The sequence below is a fragment of the Saccopteryx bilineata genome, chromosome 3 (assembly GCF_036850765.1).
Source record: "Saccopteryx bilineata isolate mSacBil1 chromosome 3, mSacBil1_pri_phased_curated, whole genome shotgun sequence".
NCBI lineage: Eukaryota > Metazoa > Chordata > Mammalia > Chiroptera > Emballonuridae > Saccopteryx > Saccopteryx bilineata.
Window position 1 is genome coordinate 297,125,878 of NC_089492.1, and position 17,748 is coordinate 297,143,625.

At 46.8% G+C, this 17,748-nt stretch overlaps 1 pseudogene; it reads left to right on the forward strand.

Annotated features, from left to right (window-relative positions):
* LOC136331910 (leukocyte immunoglobulin-like receptor subfamily A member 4) overlaps positions 1-17,748 on the forward strand; it is a 256,817-nt pseudogene that overhangs the window by 149,075 nt on the left and 89,994 nt on the right.

Consider the following 17,748-nt stretch of genomic DNA (forward strand, 5'->3'; position numbering starts at 1 on the left):
CCCTGCCTGAACTCTCATCATAGAAAACCCAGAGCCTGGACATGGTGGACAGGGGTGTCCCCTTGCTGTGTGTCCACAGCTGTGGAAACCCAGAAGGACAACAGACTCTGACTCACCACATCCTGGGCATCTCTGTTCTTCAGGCCCAGGGGCTCCTCCATCTGCAGAGCGGGAGCACTCTGAGCAGACACCATGCTGTCCCTCCTCTCTGCTCTTCTCTTCTTCAGTCAGTTGTGGACACGGGGATGGGGAAGCAGGAGGAGATGAGGTGGCTACACCTTCTTGTTCATAGGGAACCTCAGGATTCAGTCAAACCCAAGTGGATGGGCCCTAATGTGAAAGGAATTTGCTCAGACATCCAGGTGCAAATCTCTGACAGGGTCTCACTTTCAGGGCTGAGTCTGGGCCAGAGGACTCATGTGCAGACAGGTGAATCCTTCCCAGGCTCCGTGTCCCACCTCTTACTTCACCCCCTGGGACTCAGGAGGGAGCACAGAGGTCCTGGGATGAAGTGATAGAACAGGAGGGTGCTAGGCTGAGCTAGGGAATGAGGGAGGGGAGGGTCTTTGTCATGCAGCTCCTTGTTTCCTTCCAGGGACCCTCCCCAAACCCACCATCTGCCCTGAGCCAGGCTCTGTCATTTTCTGGGGAAGTTCTGTGACCATCCGAAGTCAGGGGATCCTGGAGGCCCAGGAGTTCTATCTGTAGAAAGAAGAAAAACGTGCCCTTTAGAATTCACAGTCCCCATGGAAGCTTACAAAAAAGGGTGCTCTCTACATCACACACATGACAGAGTGTGATGCAGGGAGATATCAGTGTAACTTTTTCAGCCCCACTTGCTGGTCACAGTGCAGTGACCCCCTGGAGCTGGTGGTGACATGTGCGGGACACTCAGGGGTCCCAGCCTCAGGCTCAGCCCTTGGGAAGGGAGTCTGCTATCAGGCGGTCTCCCCTCTCACAGCCCAGCCCTGGGGGACATGAGGGAGGGGTGAGCCCCATCTAACATGCTGCCTCCTCCTCTCCTAGAATTCTACAGAAAACTCAGCCTCTGAGTCCTGCCCAGCCCTGTAGTGACCTCAGGAGGAAACATGACCCTCCAGTGTGGCTCAGGGCAGGGATTTGACAGGTTCATTCTGACTAAGGAAGGAGATCACAGGCTCTCCTGGACCCTGGACTCACAGTCACAGGTGAACGTTCTGATGCTATGGCTGTTACAGGGACAGACCCCAAAAGTGGTCACAGCCCAGTGGTGCCCTGGAGCTCCTGGTCTCAGGTGAGTCTCATTACTGTCTCATCCATGGAGTAAGGCACTAGACACTAATCCATAGACCCAGACATGTTATAGGCATTGTTGCTGTGAGGGGATCCCCATGGTAGAGGGTGAGCTGAGGGGAGAACAAGGTCAGAAACACAGGGAGAGACAGTGAGACCAGGGCCAGTGCAGGAGAAGACATTGTATGGGAGGAGCAACCCCTGTAATTTAAGTCTGGTCTCCCCAGGTGTGTCTCAGAAGCCCTCCCTCCAGACCCAGCAGGGCCCCATCGTGGTCTCTGGACAGAGCCTGACCCTCCAGTGTCACTCTGATGTCGGCTATGACAGATTTGTTCTCATCAAGGAGGAGGGACGTGACCTCCCCCAAAGCCTTGTCCTGCAGCCCCAGGCTGGGCTCTCTCACATCTACTTCTTCCTGGACACTGTGAGCAGCTCCCACGGGGGCCGGTACAGATGCTATGGTGAACACAACCTCTCCTCCGAGTAGTCGGCCCCCAGTGACCCTGTGGACATCCTGGCAGCAGGTGAGTGGCCTGTGGGTTCAGTCAGGGACCCAGACTCAGCACAGGCCCTGCTGGGGGATCTCAAGTGGTGATGGGCAGAGTGAATGTGCAGGGTCCCAGGGAGGGAGACAGAGAGAGATGGGGTGGGAAGGGATGGGAGACTCAGAGAAACAGAGACAGACAGAGAGGAGGGTCCTCAGAGAGAGGTCTGCTGACTCTCAGGTCAGAACAAGGTGACGGACAGCCCCTCACTCACCCTCCCTCTCTCTAGGACGGCTCCCTGAAAGACCCTCCCTCTTGGTGCAGTTGGGCCCCACGGTGGCCTCAGGAGAGAATGTAACCCTGCTGTGTCAGTCACAGAGCCCGACGGACACTTTCCTTCTGTCCAAGGAGGGAACAGCCAATCTCCCCCTACTGTGTCTTAGATCAGAGTTTCGAGCTCAGGCAGAGTTCTCCATGTGTCCTGTGACCTCAGCCCATGGGGGGACCTACAGGTGCTACAGCTCACAGAACAGCAAGCCCTACCTGCTGTCACACCCCAGTGAGCCCCTGGATCTCCTGGTCTCAGGTGAGGGGACACTGACCCTGTCCTTTCTGAGCTCAGTCTAAGGGCCTTGTCCCCAGAAAAGGTCCAGCTGGGATGGCAGAGAGGGGAATTTAAGGGTGGTCACCCAGGGGGTCTCTACCCCTTAGAGGTCCTGTCATCCCTCTTCACCTTTTTCAGTCAGCTGGGTACAGAATGGGTCAGGCAGGCAGCAGGAGGGTCCTGGGGTGGCTACAACCAATAGATGTCAGAGAGAGTCTGAGTGGAAGGGTGAGTCAGCTTCTCATGCTCTTCCTCATTCCCATGACCCTCTGGAGTTCCAGCTCCACTCTCCCCAGGGGCCATCTCCACAGCTGGAGAGTCACTGAGAGCTCTGCTCACAGGGAGCACAGACCGCTCTGGGGCAGTTCTGAGGGTCTATCATGGGATCCAGTGTCCCTCAGAAACTCAAGCATGGGTTGTCCCAGGTGGCTGAGATGCTGAGATCCACAGGGCTCCCTGGGCCCTGAGGCTGGCAGGTGACAGGTGTGTGGTCTTGGCCTACAGAAAATTTGGAACCCTTCCTCATTGAGGACACCAGGCAGAAGTCAAAAGATAACAGTCTGCATCCCTCAATATCCCCACCCTAATTCCCAGGAAACTGAGAATCCCCATGTCATCCCCACGGAGTCAGGCCTGCAGAGGTGTAAGTGCTGTTCTCTGTGGGATGTGGTGGGTGCATCCATTATGGACAGGGGCTGAGTCACGTGGGGTTCAGGCACCTGTGGAGACACTGACATGAACACTCCTTCCCCTGTGTGGCCTCAGTGTCCTCAAGTATAAAAGGAAAGAATCGCAGCCCAGAGCTCAGATTTTCTTTCAGTTCTGGCTCTGAGCTCCTGGGAGAGGAGCCTCACAAGGAAGCCTCCAGGATGTGATGTTATGTAGAGTGTCCCCTGTGTAGCAGTGCTGGTGACACTGTACAGGGAGGGACAGGCAGGGCAGAACACAAGTCTGAGACTTCTGTCTCTTTCCCTCAGCAAAGGCTCAGCTCAGAGGAGGGAGGGGACAATAGTCAGACCTGGGTCAGTTCCCAGCTCTGCTGCTCCTGCTCTGGGGCCAGGCTTTCCCTTCTCTTCTCTGAGTGTCAGGTTCTTGTCTGTTCATCCCTGGTCCCATCCTGCTCACAGGCTGCTGTGAGATCAGGTGACATTTGGGTCCTCAGAGATATCAAAAAGGCAGTCTCACATTGCAGCTCGACCATCTTAATGTGGGAGTCAGGGCTCTGCAGGGAGAAAAAAGGTCTCGGGATAGACACAGAACCCCACCCTATACCCTTGCCCCTCCCGTGTCTCTGCTGTACTAGGGATAGGTCATAACAAAGGACCCTCGGCTCCAGATTGGACATGGATAGGCCCCTGCAGATGAGGAGCTCAGAGTATGAAGCTCCTGTTTACCTAGGGGGCAGCATGAGGACAGCACAGGGAGCCTACAGTCTTGGGTTCCAGGCCCAGCCCTGCCCCATCCAGGCTGGGTGACCTGGAGCATATGGTGAACCTCTCTGATCCTCAGTGCAATTGGTAGTGGAGTCAGCAATCCCTGTGCCTGACTGTGAGGAGGGTGAGAGGAGACAGATGACAGCCCCCAGCACATACCTTGCACACAGTAGGTCTCATTAAATGGCATCAGTGACTCATTCATGACATCACTTGTGTTCAAGGTCTCCCATTGTACCTGATCATAGTGATCAGGATCTCGGTGGCCCTTTTCCTGCTGATCTCCCTCCTCCTCTTCCTCTACCTTCAACACCAGCATCACGCAAAGGCAGGATGTCGGGTGAGTAGGGACAGGCTGACCTTGGTCAACACAGGAGTCATTCAGGCAGCCACCACAGGAAAACCAAATAGATGGACAAGGTCAGCGGAGAATAAGATTTCTCTAGAATCTCAAGTCAGAAAATGTAGAAAGAAAAAACTCTCAATGTTAGCATAGATGTTCAAATGTGAAGTAATCCTTTATCATGTTGAATCTTGTGAAATATTCAAACATACACACAAGTGTGTGTCAAGGTTTCCTTCTTTCCTGTGGAATCTCATGGGGAAGGGGGATCCTACTCTCCCTGGGCTGAGACTTTCCCTCTTGACAAGCCCAGAAAGAGGCTCATGTGCAAACTCCTACAGGGGCCATGAACCTAGAGCCCAAAACAGAGGCTATGGATTAGCTTATTCTTGCCCAGAAGTCACCAGACTCCACTGCCTTTTGTTCCCTCTCTGCCTCTAATACTTCTGTCTTCTCCCCTGGCTCGAGGCCAGCTATGGACTCCAGGAAAACCCTCTCTGTGAGAGGAAGAAATGACTGCCTTGTGGGGGGCAAGGAGTCACAGGATTTCAGTAGATGATAGGGGTGGGGCAGGGGTTGAGATGTGGGCGTCATGGGGTGGGAAGGACTGAAATCCTCACTGAGTGACCTGGCACTTCCCCTCACCCCTGGGTTACTGGCCATCTGGGAGCAGGCAGGCTCTGCAGCCCTGAGATCTCGGGACCCTGCCAGGAGACACCCCCATTCTGCCCCAGCAGATGCTGCCGTGAAGGACCCACAGCCTGAGAGGACGTGGATCTGAACCCTCGGGTGAGACCCCTGCTCCTGTCCAGGCCACCAAGGACCTCCCTGTTTTGCAGTTTAATCCAATGGACACTTTCCTGTCCTCACCTCACCTGGTTTACAGCAGCATCCCACACTGACCTCTCCTTCTGGGCACCCAGGTTGTCCTGCTGTGACTCACTCCTCCTGGTTTCTTGTGACATCATGGACCCTCCTATGAGGTCCCCTTTGGTGACTCCTTGTCCTCTGTCTAACCTTGTGCAGCCCCAGATCTCAGGAGGATGCATGAATCAGTGAATTACACACAGGTCCCCAGGGTGCCCTTCATTCACCAGCAGATGTGACAAGAGCTCACTCTTTACTGGCTCCATTTAGGGGCCACAGTGCCGCCCTGAGCAACATGGTCTCACCTGTGGGGGAGGGAGACACTGTGCAAACAAGGGGACAATGTCCTAGAGAGCAAAGTGCTGTGAGGGAAAAATGAAGCAGGAGTGGGGGCTGAGGAGAACAGAGAAAGGAGGAGATGCAAAGGTCCTGAGACAGGCCGTGTTTCTTTAGCAGTATGGGCCATGTGACTGGAGCCAAAAGAGCAAGAGATAGCTTGTTAAGATAAGAGTCAAACCTGGGTTCGATTCCTGGCCAGGGCACACAGGAGAAGCGCCCATTTGCTTCTCCACCTCTCCGCTGCGCCTTCCTCTGTCTCTCTCTTCCCCTCCTGCAGCCAAGGCTCCATTGGAGCAAAGATGGCCCGGGTGCTGGGGATGGCTCGGTGGCCTCTGCCCCAGGCGCTAGAGTGGCTCTGGTCGCAACATGGCGACGCCCAGGATGGGCAGAGCATCGCCCCCTGGTGGGCAGAGCGTCGCCCCATGGTGGGCGTGCCGGGTGGATCCCGGTCGGGCGCATGCGGGAGTCTGTCTGACTGTCTCTCCCCGTTTCCAGCTTCAGAAAAATGCAAAAAAAAAAAAAAAAAGATGAGTCAAGACCGTAGAAGCATCCAGATGCCCAAGTCTTAGGAGGTCCCTGCAGGTTCCGAAAGGAGAGTGACCTAATCTGATTTAAAATTTCACATCATTACTCTGACAACAGGTGAAAAATTGGCTGGAAGGTTTCACCAGTGGAATCAGGCGACACCGTCTCTGTCTCACTATCTCTGCAGCAGAACAGGCACGATGCAGTATCCCAGGGAGTGACATACACCCAGGTGAACCTCTCAAGATCAAGACTAAGACAGGGAATGGCCATCTCTCCTTCCTCCCTGTTGGAGACATTGATATACACAAAGGACAGACAAGTAGAAGAGGACAGACAGATGGACAGTCAGGTGGGTCTTATGCTCTTCAGGGCCCTGGGCTTCCCCACCTCATCCATGTTCCATATCTCTCACTCTCTGCCTGCTGCAGGCTGCTGCCTCTGATGCCCCCCAGGATGTGACCTACGCCCAGCTGAACCACATGCCTCTGAGACAGGAGACAACTACACACCCTTCTTCCATGTCAGAGGGGCCCCTAGTTGAGCCCAGTATGTACTCTGCTCTGGCCGTCCACTAGCCCCCAGGGTGGACCCAGACCCCACACTCCAGGAAGGGGGCCTGCAGGGATCTCAGAAGTCATAAAAACTTCCCGGTGAAGACACAGCTCTGGGCCCTGATGAGCCTCAAGACCTAACGTGGACCCCCCCAGTGGCTCCTGGGACCCTGAGGCAGTCATTCTATAGTCAAAGACAATGAACATCTCTACATTTTGGAAATAAAGTAACAGATGTTTCAATAATCAACGTGTGAACCAAAACAGAAATGTGTGTTTTAATTAATTAATTAATTAATTAATTAATTTATTTATTTATTTATTTAATGTTTCCAAAGTTGGAAATGGGGAGGCAGGCAGACAGACTCCGCATGCGCTCAACTGGGATCTACCCAGCACGCCCACCAGGGGGCGATGCTCTGCACATCTGGGGCGTTGCTCTGTTGCAACCAGAGCCATTCTAGCGCCTGAGGCAGAGGCCACAGAGCCATCCTCAGCACCCAGGCCAACTGTGCTCCAATGGAGCCTTGGCTGTGGGAAGGGAAGAGAGAGACAGAGAGGAAGGGGAGGGGGAGGGATGGAGAAGCAGATGGGCACCTCTCCTGTGTGCCCTGGCCGGGAATGGAACCCGGGACTCCTGCACACCAGGCCGACGCTCTACTACTGAGCCATCCGGCCAGGGCCTGAGTGGTTTTTTTTTGTTTTTTTTTTTTTAATGGGGCGAGGGCCTGAGTGTTTTAATTTAAGTGACAATGTGGTTTGGGGACTGAGTGAAAAAAGGTGAAGACATTAAGTACAGATTGGTAGTTACAAACTGGCCACAGAGATGTAGAGTACATCACAGGGGATGTGACAATAACATCGACAGAAACACATAGGCAGCCAGGTGGGCCCTCAGAGCCACAGGGATCCTACTCTGTGAAGCCCATGATTTCTATCCACGTTGCTAATCCATGGAACTAATGCACAATAAGCTTAAATATAAACTGTAACTGAAGATGAAAATGATATATAAAAATTCCATTATAATGTATCACCTGCCAAACACATGAAATGAGAAAATTAAAACCATGAGTCAGTATATGAGAAAAGAAAAAGCCTTAAAAAAGCCCATGGCCTAAGCTATTGTAAAAAGAATTTTGAAGAAAAGATTGCATTGGATCTTTAGATCCATAGATGACAGGCTCTTCCAGCCCTGCTACAGCCACCTATGACCTAACCTTGCCCAGAAAGCTGGGGTTTGCCACTGAAGGCTGAGGTGCCCAGGGCTGTTGGCCCCATCTATGACACTGTGGACGAGCCTAGGGTATTTCTTCCAAGAAGTAGGTAAACTGATCTCATTCGCACAAGGGCCACTTAACTATGTTTTGCCTGAATAGTCAGGTTTTTTATTCTTCCCTCAAAGATCTCTGTTGTGGGTGTTGATAGTCCTATTTTCTGCTGCTTTGCTTAATATATAGTGTTTCCTTTATTTCTCCTACCTCAATGCCCCACTCATATTTCAGGCTGGGACCTACTCCTAATTTAGAGCTCTCTTTCCATTTCCACAAGAAAGATGTGGGATGTGGACTATACATCACACACACACACACACACACACACACACAATGAAATCCTGACGTTTATGACAACATGAATGGATCTATAGGACAGTGTGCTGAGTGTAATAATTCAGATAGAAAAATATTTCAATTATACTTATAACTATTAACATCATAAAAAGAAACAAAACAAAAACAGCCCATTTTTAATCTTTTTAATTTTTTTTTTGCCTAGTGGCTGCTGTGTTACTTCTTTTTTTTAAAAAAATAAATTTTTATTTTAATGGGGTGACATCAATAAATCAGGGTACATACATTCAAAGAAAACATTTCCAGGTTATCTTGTCATTTAGTTCTGTTGCATACCCATCACCCGAAGAGAGATCGTCCTCTGCCACCCTCCATCCAGTTCTCTCTGTACCCCTTCCCCTCCCCCTCTCCCTCCTTCCCTCCCCCCAGCCCCCGTAACCACCACACTCCAGTCCATGCCTCTTAGTCTCGCTTCTATGTCCCACCAATGTATAAAATCCTGCAGTTCCTGTTTTTTTCTGATTTGCTCATTTCACCCCACACAATGCTACCAAGACTCCACCATTCCGCTGCAAGTGATCCAATGTCATCATTTCTTCTAGCTGAATAGTATACCATGGTGTATATGTGCCCCATCTTCTTCATCCAGTCCTCTATTTTTTTTACAGTGATTAAAAGCCTTTAAGCATACTCTTGGCCAATACAGCAAGAATCCCTAAAAGAGTAGTGTCCTTAACATGTTCACCAAGTCCAAGTTGGCCCATCACCATGCCAAATCCCTGAAAAATGCAACCCAAACACAGTTCAGTCTGTTAGAAGCTGTCACAGGGAGCAGGAGTCCAGGAAAGTTCCCCACAGGAAAAGTCCGCATGGCACTGGAATTGTTGTCACCATTCTATACTTTGCAGCTCATGTCCAAGTCCCAATGACCGCTGCTTCTAGCTGGTGATGATTCAGGTAGACTGGAAAAAGCCATTTGCAGCATGCGTGGATATGGAGCTTCTGTTCTCCTCTGCCTGGAGAGTTGAGACCAGGTTGCTTTTCCCTGGAGCTCTGTGACTGTGGCCTGGTAAAGAGAACCTTGGGATACACTAAGCTGGGTGGCAAAGGTAAATTCATAATACAAGTTGGCAAAAGGAGTAAAGAGAGCTCTAAATTAGGAGTAGGTCCCAGCCTGAAATATGAGTGGGGCATTGAGGTAGGAGGAATAAAGGAAACACTATATATTAAGCAAAGCAGCAGAAAATAGGACTATCAACACCCACAACAGAGATCTTTGAGGGAAGAATAAAAAACCTGACTATTCAGGCAAAACATAGTTAAGTGGCCCTTGTGCGAATGAGATCAGTTTACCTGCTTCTTGGAAGAAATACCCTAGGCTCGTCCACAGTGTCATAGATGGGGCCGACAGCCCTGGGCACCTCAGCCTTCAGTGGCAAACCCCAGCTTTCTGGGCAAGGTTAGGTCATAGGTGGCTGGAGCAGGGCTGGAAGAGCCTGAACCCTCCCTTAGAGGAGCGAGGGGGAAGCCCACCTTCCAGTGTCCCTGTTTCCTCACAGCAGAGGCATGTAAGCCTGGCAGGCTTTAGCTCAATGACCTTCCTTTCCACTATTGAAGCAGGACCCAGATGGCATCCTATGAGACCCCTTTGGGGCATTGAAGCCTTTAAGGGTGTATCCTAAAAGCTGGAATTCCCCTGATCTCTATTGGGCTTTTTCTGCCTCTAGGTATCTTAAAAGCCATTCTCAGAAGATCTCGCTGAGGGGTTTGAGGATCCCCATCCGCCTATATAAATCTTTTCCATATATCTGGAGCTATTTGGAAAAAAGACAGAACAGTGTTATTAACTAGATCTAATAAAGAAGGTAGTAGTTTGCAGGCGAAAAAGATTTGGTGTCTCCTGTTCATCAGCATTCAAAAGAAATGTAAATTTTTTTTTAAATAAAGAGCATGATATGGTAGAACCGTCGGAGTCATTGACCTGGTGTGCAGGATTCCCGGGTTCGATTCCTGGCCAGAGCACACAGAAGAAGCGCCCATCTACCTCTCCACCCCTCCCCCTCTCCCTCCTCTTCATCTCTCTCCTCCCGCCCACAGCCAAGGCTCCACAGGAGCAAAGCCACTCTGGGCACTAAGGATGGCCCCATGGACTCCGTCCCAGTCGCTAGAATGGCTTCGGTTGTAACAGAGCAACACCCCAGATGGGCAGGGCATTCCCCCCTGGTAGGCATGCCAGGTGGATCCCAGTCAGGCACATGCAGGAGTCTGTCTGACTGCCTCCCCATCCCCATCCTCAAAAAAAATACAAAAAATAAATAAATAAAAGAAAAAATACTAAAAAAGGGGGGGGCATTCTCTTGTGCTTAAAGCTCCAGGGAACATGGAGTGAGTTTGAGTATGTCCTATGAAACATGGAGCTCTATGTTGACATATAAGTCTTTGAAGAAGGAGGAACTGCTGAAATAGTTTATCAGCATTTGTCCCTAAGACAGCAGTCTTTATAGTGGGAACACCATACGTAAATATTTGCTGTCTGTCTATAGATTAAGGGGGAAATATGGCAAATGCTGAAAAGCCATGGTCTTTGTGCCCCTCCCCTCCCCCAACCACCTCCCTCTCCTCCCCCCACCCTGTAACCCCAACACTGTTGTTCATGTCTCTGAGTCTCATCTTTATGTCCCACCTATGTATGGAAACATATAGTTCTTAGTTTTTTCTGATTTACCTCTTTCACTCAGTATAATGTTATCAAGGCCCATCCATGTTGTTGTAAAAGATCCTATGTCATCATTTTTTATGGCTGAGCAGTATTCCATAGTATATATATACCAAAGCCTTTTAATCCACTCGTCCTCTGATGGACACTTGGGCTGTTTCCAAATCTTTGCTATTGTGAACAATGCTGCCATAAACATGGGGGTGCATTTCTTCTTTTCAAACAGTGCTATGGTGTTCTTGGGGTATATTCCTAACAGTGGTATAGCTGGGTCAAAAGGCAGTTTGATTTTTAATTTCTTGAGGAATCTCCATACTGTTTTCCACAGTGGCTGCACCAGTCTGCATTCCCACCAGCAGTGCAGGAGGGTTCCCTTTTCTCCACATCCTCGTCAGCACTTATTCTGTGTTGTTTTATTGATGAGCGCCATTCTGACTGGTGTGAGGTGATATCTCATTGTGGTTTTAATTTGCATTTCTCTAATGATTAGTGATGTTGAGCATTTTTTCATATGCCTGTTGGCCATCTGTGTGTCCTCTTTGGAGAAGTGTCTATTCATTTCTTTTGCCCATTTCTTGATTGGATTGTTTGTCTTCCTGGTATTAAGTTTTACAAGTTCTTTATAAATTTTGGTTATTAACCCCTTATCAGACGCAATGTCAAATATATTCTCCTATTGTGTAGTTTGTCTTTTTATTCTGTTCTTATTGTCTTTAGCTGTGCAGAAGCTTTTTAGTTTGATAAAGTCCCATTTGTTTATCCTGTCTTTTATTTCACTTGCCTGTGGAGACAAATCAGCAAATATATTGCTGCGAGAGATGTCAGAGAGCTTACTGCCTATGTTTTCTTCTAAGATGCTTATGGTTTCACGGCTTACACTCAAGTCTTTTATCCATTTTGAGTTTATTTTTGTGAGTGGTGTAAGTTGGTGGTCTAGTTTCATTTTTTTGCAGGTAGCTGTCCAGTTTTCCCAACACCATTTGTTGAAGAGGCTATCTTTATTCCATTGTATTGTCTTACCTCCTTTGTCAAATATCAGTTGTCCATAGAGCTGTGGGTTTATTTCTGCGTTCTCTGTTCTGTTCCATTGATCTATGTGCCTGTTCTTATGCCAGTACCATGCTGTTTTGAGTACAATGGCCTTATAATATAACTTGATATCTGGAAGTGTGATACCTCCCGCTTTTTTCTTCCTTTTCAGGATTGCTGAGGCTATTCGTGTTCTTTTTTGGTTCCATATAAAATTTTGGAATATGTGTTCTATGTCTTTGAAGTAAGTCATTGGTATTTTAATTGGTATTGCATTGAATTTATAAATTGCTTTGGGTAATATAGACATTTTAATGATGTTTATTCTTCCTAACCATGAGCACAGTATATGCCTCCACTTATTCATATCTTCCCTGATTTCTTTAATGAATGTTTTATAATTTTCTGAGTACAAGTCTTTAATCTCCTTGGTTAGATTTATTCCTAGGTACTTTATTTTTTTGGTTGCAATGGTAAAGGGGATTGATTCCCTGATTTCTCTTTCTGACAGTTCATTATTAGTGTATAAAAATGCCTCTGATTTCTGAGTATTGATTTTATATCCTGCCACCTTGCCAAATTCATTTATCAGGTCTAGTAGTTTTTTGACTGAGTCTTTAGGGTTTTCTATATACAATATCATGTCATCTGCAAATAATGATAGTTATACGTCTTCTTTTCCAATTGGGATGCCTTTTATTTCTTTTTCTTGTCTGATAGCTGTGGCTAGGACTTCCAGAACTATGTTGAATAAGAGTGGTGAAAGGGGGCACCTCTGCCTTGTTCCTGATCTTAAGGGGATTGCTTTTAATTTTTGCCCATTGAGTATGATGTTGGCTGTGGGTTTCTCATAGCTGGCCTTTATCATGTTGAGGTATGTTTCCTGTATTCCCACTTTGCTGAGAGTTTTGATCATGAATGGGTGCTGGACTTTATCAAATGCTTTTTCTGAATCTATTGAATTATCATGTGGTTTTTCTCCTTTCTTTTGTTTATGTGATGAATCACATTGATTGATTTGCGAATATTGTACCAGCCTTGCCTCCCAAGAATAAATCCTACTTGATCATGGTGCATGATTTTTTCCATATATTGCTGGATCCGGTTTGCTAATATTTTGTTGAGGATTTTTGCATCTAAGTTCATCAGGGATATTGGCCTATAATTTTTTTTTTGTGTGTGTTGTCTTTGCCTGGTTTTGGAATCAGAATTATGCTCGCCTCATAAAAGGAGTTTGGAAGTCTTCCTTCCTCTTGAATTTTTTGAAATAGCTTGAGAAAGATAGGAGTTAGTTCTTCTTTGAATATTTGGTAGAATTCACTTCTGAAGCCATCAGGCCCAGGACTTTTCTTTTTTGGGAGTTTTTTGATAGCTGTTTCAATCTCATTTGTTGTAATTGGTCTGTTTAGGTTTTCTGATTCTTCCAGATTGATTTTTGAAAGATAATATGTTTCAAGGAATTTGTCCATTTCATCTAGGTTGTCTAGTTTTTTGAGAGACAAGATGGCGCTGGAGTAGGCGAACGTACCAGCATCTACCTCCCAGAACCAAAGTGGATTACAAACTAATTTTATGAACTATCATCTGGAAAAACCAACTTTGGACTAAACTAAAAGGACTCTTCAACCAAGGAACGCTGAAGAAGTCACACAGAGACTGGTAGGAAAAGCAGAAACGTGGAAATGTGGAGAGGGCTGCCCAGCTCCTCAGAGCGATCGGCAGCAGAGAGAGACTCGCGTGGCTGGAAGTGAGTTTAGCAGAGGGGAAAGGGTCCTGAGCCCCAGGAACAAAGCCCCAGCCTGCAGCCCCAGACCCCAGAAGAGGCGTAAGGACAGTATTTAGCTGGAAACAAGTCAGGATACTGTTTGTGAGAGAGTCTGATTTCTCAGACCCAGGATCCTTCTTAAAGGGACCACGCAGAACATCTTTCTCAAAAACAATCACCTGGGGATCCTGGGGATGGGGGAGAGGAGAAAACCACAGTAACAAGAAGAGAGGACAATCTAGGAGGCATAGGGGGAAACATTTTGGGAGATAGCCACCCTAACCCCTGGGACGAGTCACTCCCCAAAGCTGAAGTGAATATTTCCCCCAGAAACAGCAATACCAGCAAAGGGAAGCAGGAGAGCAGCCAAACAAGCTCCCCCACAGCATTCAGAGCAGAGTCGCATAGAAGGAGGGAGCTTTCGGGTCTACAGTAGTGAGTCTTAGGGTCCGAGCTGCAACGCCCCCACCCACGCGGCTGAGGGCGCACCGGAGAGCGGGCGGCAGTGGGAGACAAAAGCGCAGTTCTGCTGGCAGGGGCGGAGGCCGGCTGGCCACCACTGGGCTCAGGTGTGAGCTCAATCTTGCCCGGCTGGGGAGGAGAAGGGGGCGTGCAAAAGCGGTCAAGCTCAGCTGCCGGCAGCCTGTAATCCAGGCTCCGGGAGAAGGGTGGGAGCCCCGGAAAGGGTAGAAACCAGCCCTAGAGCAAGGGCAGAGGAGCACAGCCCTGCCCTGCCTGTGCAACCCAGGCTTGGGGTCTGACTTGGTAGCCGGCTCCTCCCACGGGGGTGGAGCCAAAAGCCCAGAAGAGGCAGAGTTCCACTACGGAGCTGAGCTTGGACACGCAGCCCTGCCCGGCGGTAGAGCCAAGGCTAGCAGCTGTTCCTTGAGTGGGATCATCCTGCAAAGGCAGGGCGAAAGCTCGGAAACAGGCGGAGACCTGCAGCTGAGCAAAGGTGCTCGCCAGTGTCCTCAGGACTGAGCATAACGTCACACACAGGGGCGGGGCAAAGGCCAAGGCCACTAAACCTTGTGCACCCAAGCACGTGATCACAGCCACTCCCGTGAAGAGAAAATGCAGAGGCAGAGAAATACAACACAAATAAACCCAGAGAAATCCCCAGAAAAGGACCTAAGTGAATCAGATATAACCAAATTACCAGATGCAGAGTTTAAAATAATGATTGTTAGGATGCTCAAAGATATTAGAACAACCATATATGGCCATTACAAAAACCTAAATAAAGAGATAACAAATATAAAAAGGACATTGAAATAATAAAAAAGAATCAGACAGAAATGACAAATACAATATCTGAAATAAAGAATACAATGGAAGGAATTATAAGCAGGATAGATGAAGCAGAGAATTGAATCAGTGAGTTAGAGGACACAATAAATAAAGGCACACAAGCAGAGCAGAAAAAAGAAAAGAGACTCAAAAAGTCTGAGGAAACTCTAAGAGAGCTCTGTGACAACATGAAGAGAAATAACATTCGCATCATAGGGGTTCCTGGAGAAGAAGAGAAAGAACAAGAAATAGAGACTTTGTTCAAACATATTATAGTGGAAAACTTCCCCCAATTAAGGCAGGAAAACATTTCACATGTTCAGGAAGCACAGAGAACTCCATTAAGGAGAAACCCAAAGAAACCAACACCAAGACACATCATAATTAAATTACCAAAGCTAAATGATAAAGAGAAAATATTAAAAGCTGCTAGAGAAAAAAAGACTATCACCTACAAAGGAGCCCCCATAAGGATGACTTCTGACTTCTCAACAGAAACACTTGAGGCCAGAAGGGAATGGCAAGAAATATTCAAAGTAATGCAGAACAAGAACCTACAACCAAGACTACTTTATCCAGCAAGGCTATCATTTAAAATTGAAGGAGAAATAAAAAACTTTACAGACAAAAAAAACTCAAGGATTTCACTGCAACCAAACCAAGGCTGCAAGAAATGCTAAGGGACCTGTTGTAAACAGATCAAAGGAAAAAAAGAATATAGCAAAAGAGAAAAACAGTTTTAAAGAAAAAAATGGCAATAAACAATTACATATCAGTAATAACCTTAAATGTCAATGGATTAAATGATCCGATCAAGAGGCATAGGGTAGCTGCGTGGATAAGAAAACAGGACCCATACATATGCTGTCTACAAGAGACACACTTTAAATCAAAAGATGCACACAAACTGAAGATAAAAGGATGGAAAAAAATATTTCACGCAAATGGAAATGAAAAAAAAAGCTGGGGTAGCAATACTTATATCAGACAAAATGGACTTTAAAACAAAAACCATAGTTAGAGATAAAGAAGGTCACTACATAATGATAAAGGGAGCAATCCAAAAGGAAGATATAACCATTATAAATATCTATGCACTTAATATAGGAGCACCTAAATATATAAAGCAGACTTTGATAGACTTAAAGGGTGAGATCAACAGCAATACTATCATAGTAGGGGATTTCAATACCCCATTAACATCATTAGATAGATCCTCAAGAAAGAAAATTAACAAAGAAACAGCAGACTTCAAGGACATATTAGATCAACTCGAGTTAATAGATATCTTCAGAACCTTTCACCCTAAAACAGCAGAATATACATTCTTTTCAAGTGCTCATGGTACATTCTCTAGAATAGACCACATGTTAGGGCACAAAAGCGGGCTCAACAAATTTAAGAAGATTGAAATCATATCGAGCACTTTCTCTGATCACAATGGCATTAAACTAGAAATCAACCACAATAGAAAAATTGAAAAACATTCAAACACTTGGAAACTAAATAGCACGTTATTAAACAATGAATGGGTTAACATTGAGATCAAAGAAGAAATTTAAAAATTCCTAGAAACAAACGATAATGAGCATACATCAACTCAAAATGTATGGGACACAGCAAAAGCAGTCCTGAGAGGAAAGTTTATAGCATTACAGGCATACCTCAAGAAGCTAGAAAAAGCTCAAATAAACAACTTAACCCTGCATCTAAAAGAACTAGAAAAAGAACAGCAAGTAAAGCCCAGAGCTAGTAGAAGGAAGGAAATAATAAAGATCAGAGCAGAAATAAACGACATAGAGGCTAAAGAAACAATACAGAGGATCAATGAAACCAGGAGCTGGTTCTTTGAAAAGGTAAACAAGATCGATGAACCTTTAACAAGACTCACCAAGAAAAAAAGAGAGAGGACTCAAATAAAATTAGAAACGAGAGTGGAGAAATAACAACTGACACAACAGAAATACAAAATATTGTAAGAAAATACTATGAAGAACTGTACGCTAAAAATTTTTATTTATCTATTTTTTCCTAAAGTGAGAAGCAGGGAGGAACAAAGACTCCTGCATGCACCCAACCAGGATCCAGCTGGCATGCCCACTAGAGAGTGATGCTCTGCCCATCTGGAGCATTGCTCCGTTGTGACCGGAACCATTCTAGTGCCTGAGGTGGAGGCCATGGAGCCATGCACAGTGTCTGGGCCAACTGTGCTCCAATGGATCCTTGACTGCAGGAAGAGAAGAGAGAGATAGAGAGGAAGGAAAGGGGGAAGGGTGAAAAAACAGATGGGCACTTCTGTGTGCCCTGGCCAGGAACTGAACCTGGGACTTCTACAAGCCAGGCCAATGCTCTACCATTGAGCCAATTGCCCAGGCCCCAAAAACAGTCGTATAGAAACAAAGCTCACAGTGATGGTTGGCAGAGGGGAGGGGCGGAAGGAATGGGTGGAAGGGAGGAGGTAGTTTACAGCGTGTGATAACTCTGCAGGGAGACCGATAGTCACTGGACGTTGTATGGGGAGCATGTTGTAAGATACGTAAATATCAAATCAGTGCCGTCCACCTGAAACTAAGATTATATTGTGTGCCAACTATCATTTAATAATGATATTCAATGAAAATAATTAGTAAAAGAAGAGCAAAGATATCTAAACAGAGGTGTCAGGAGGGATGGGATAATGAACGGAGTGGTGACTACTGAGGACAAACAGAAACAGAAGAAAATCAATAAAATCCAAATATTCAGTTTTTTTAATGAAAAGTTTATCTAGAAAATTAAACTTCACAGGGTGACATTGAGCAATAAGAGTGTATAGGTTTTAGGTAAACATTTCTATAGCATTGGAACTGTTGATTATTTTGTATACCCATCACCCAAAGGCAATCATTTTCTGTCACCATATTTGTCTCTTTACACCTTCCTCCTCTACCCTCTTCCATTTCCTTTCCCCCTGGT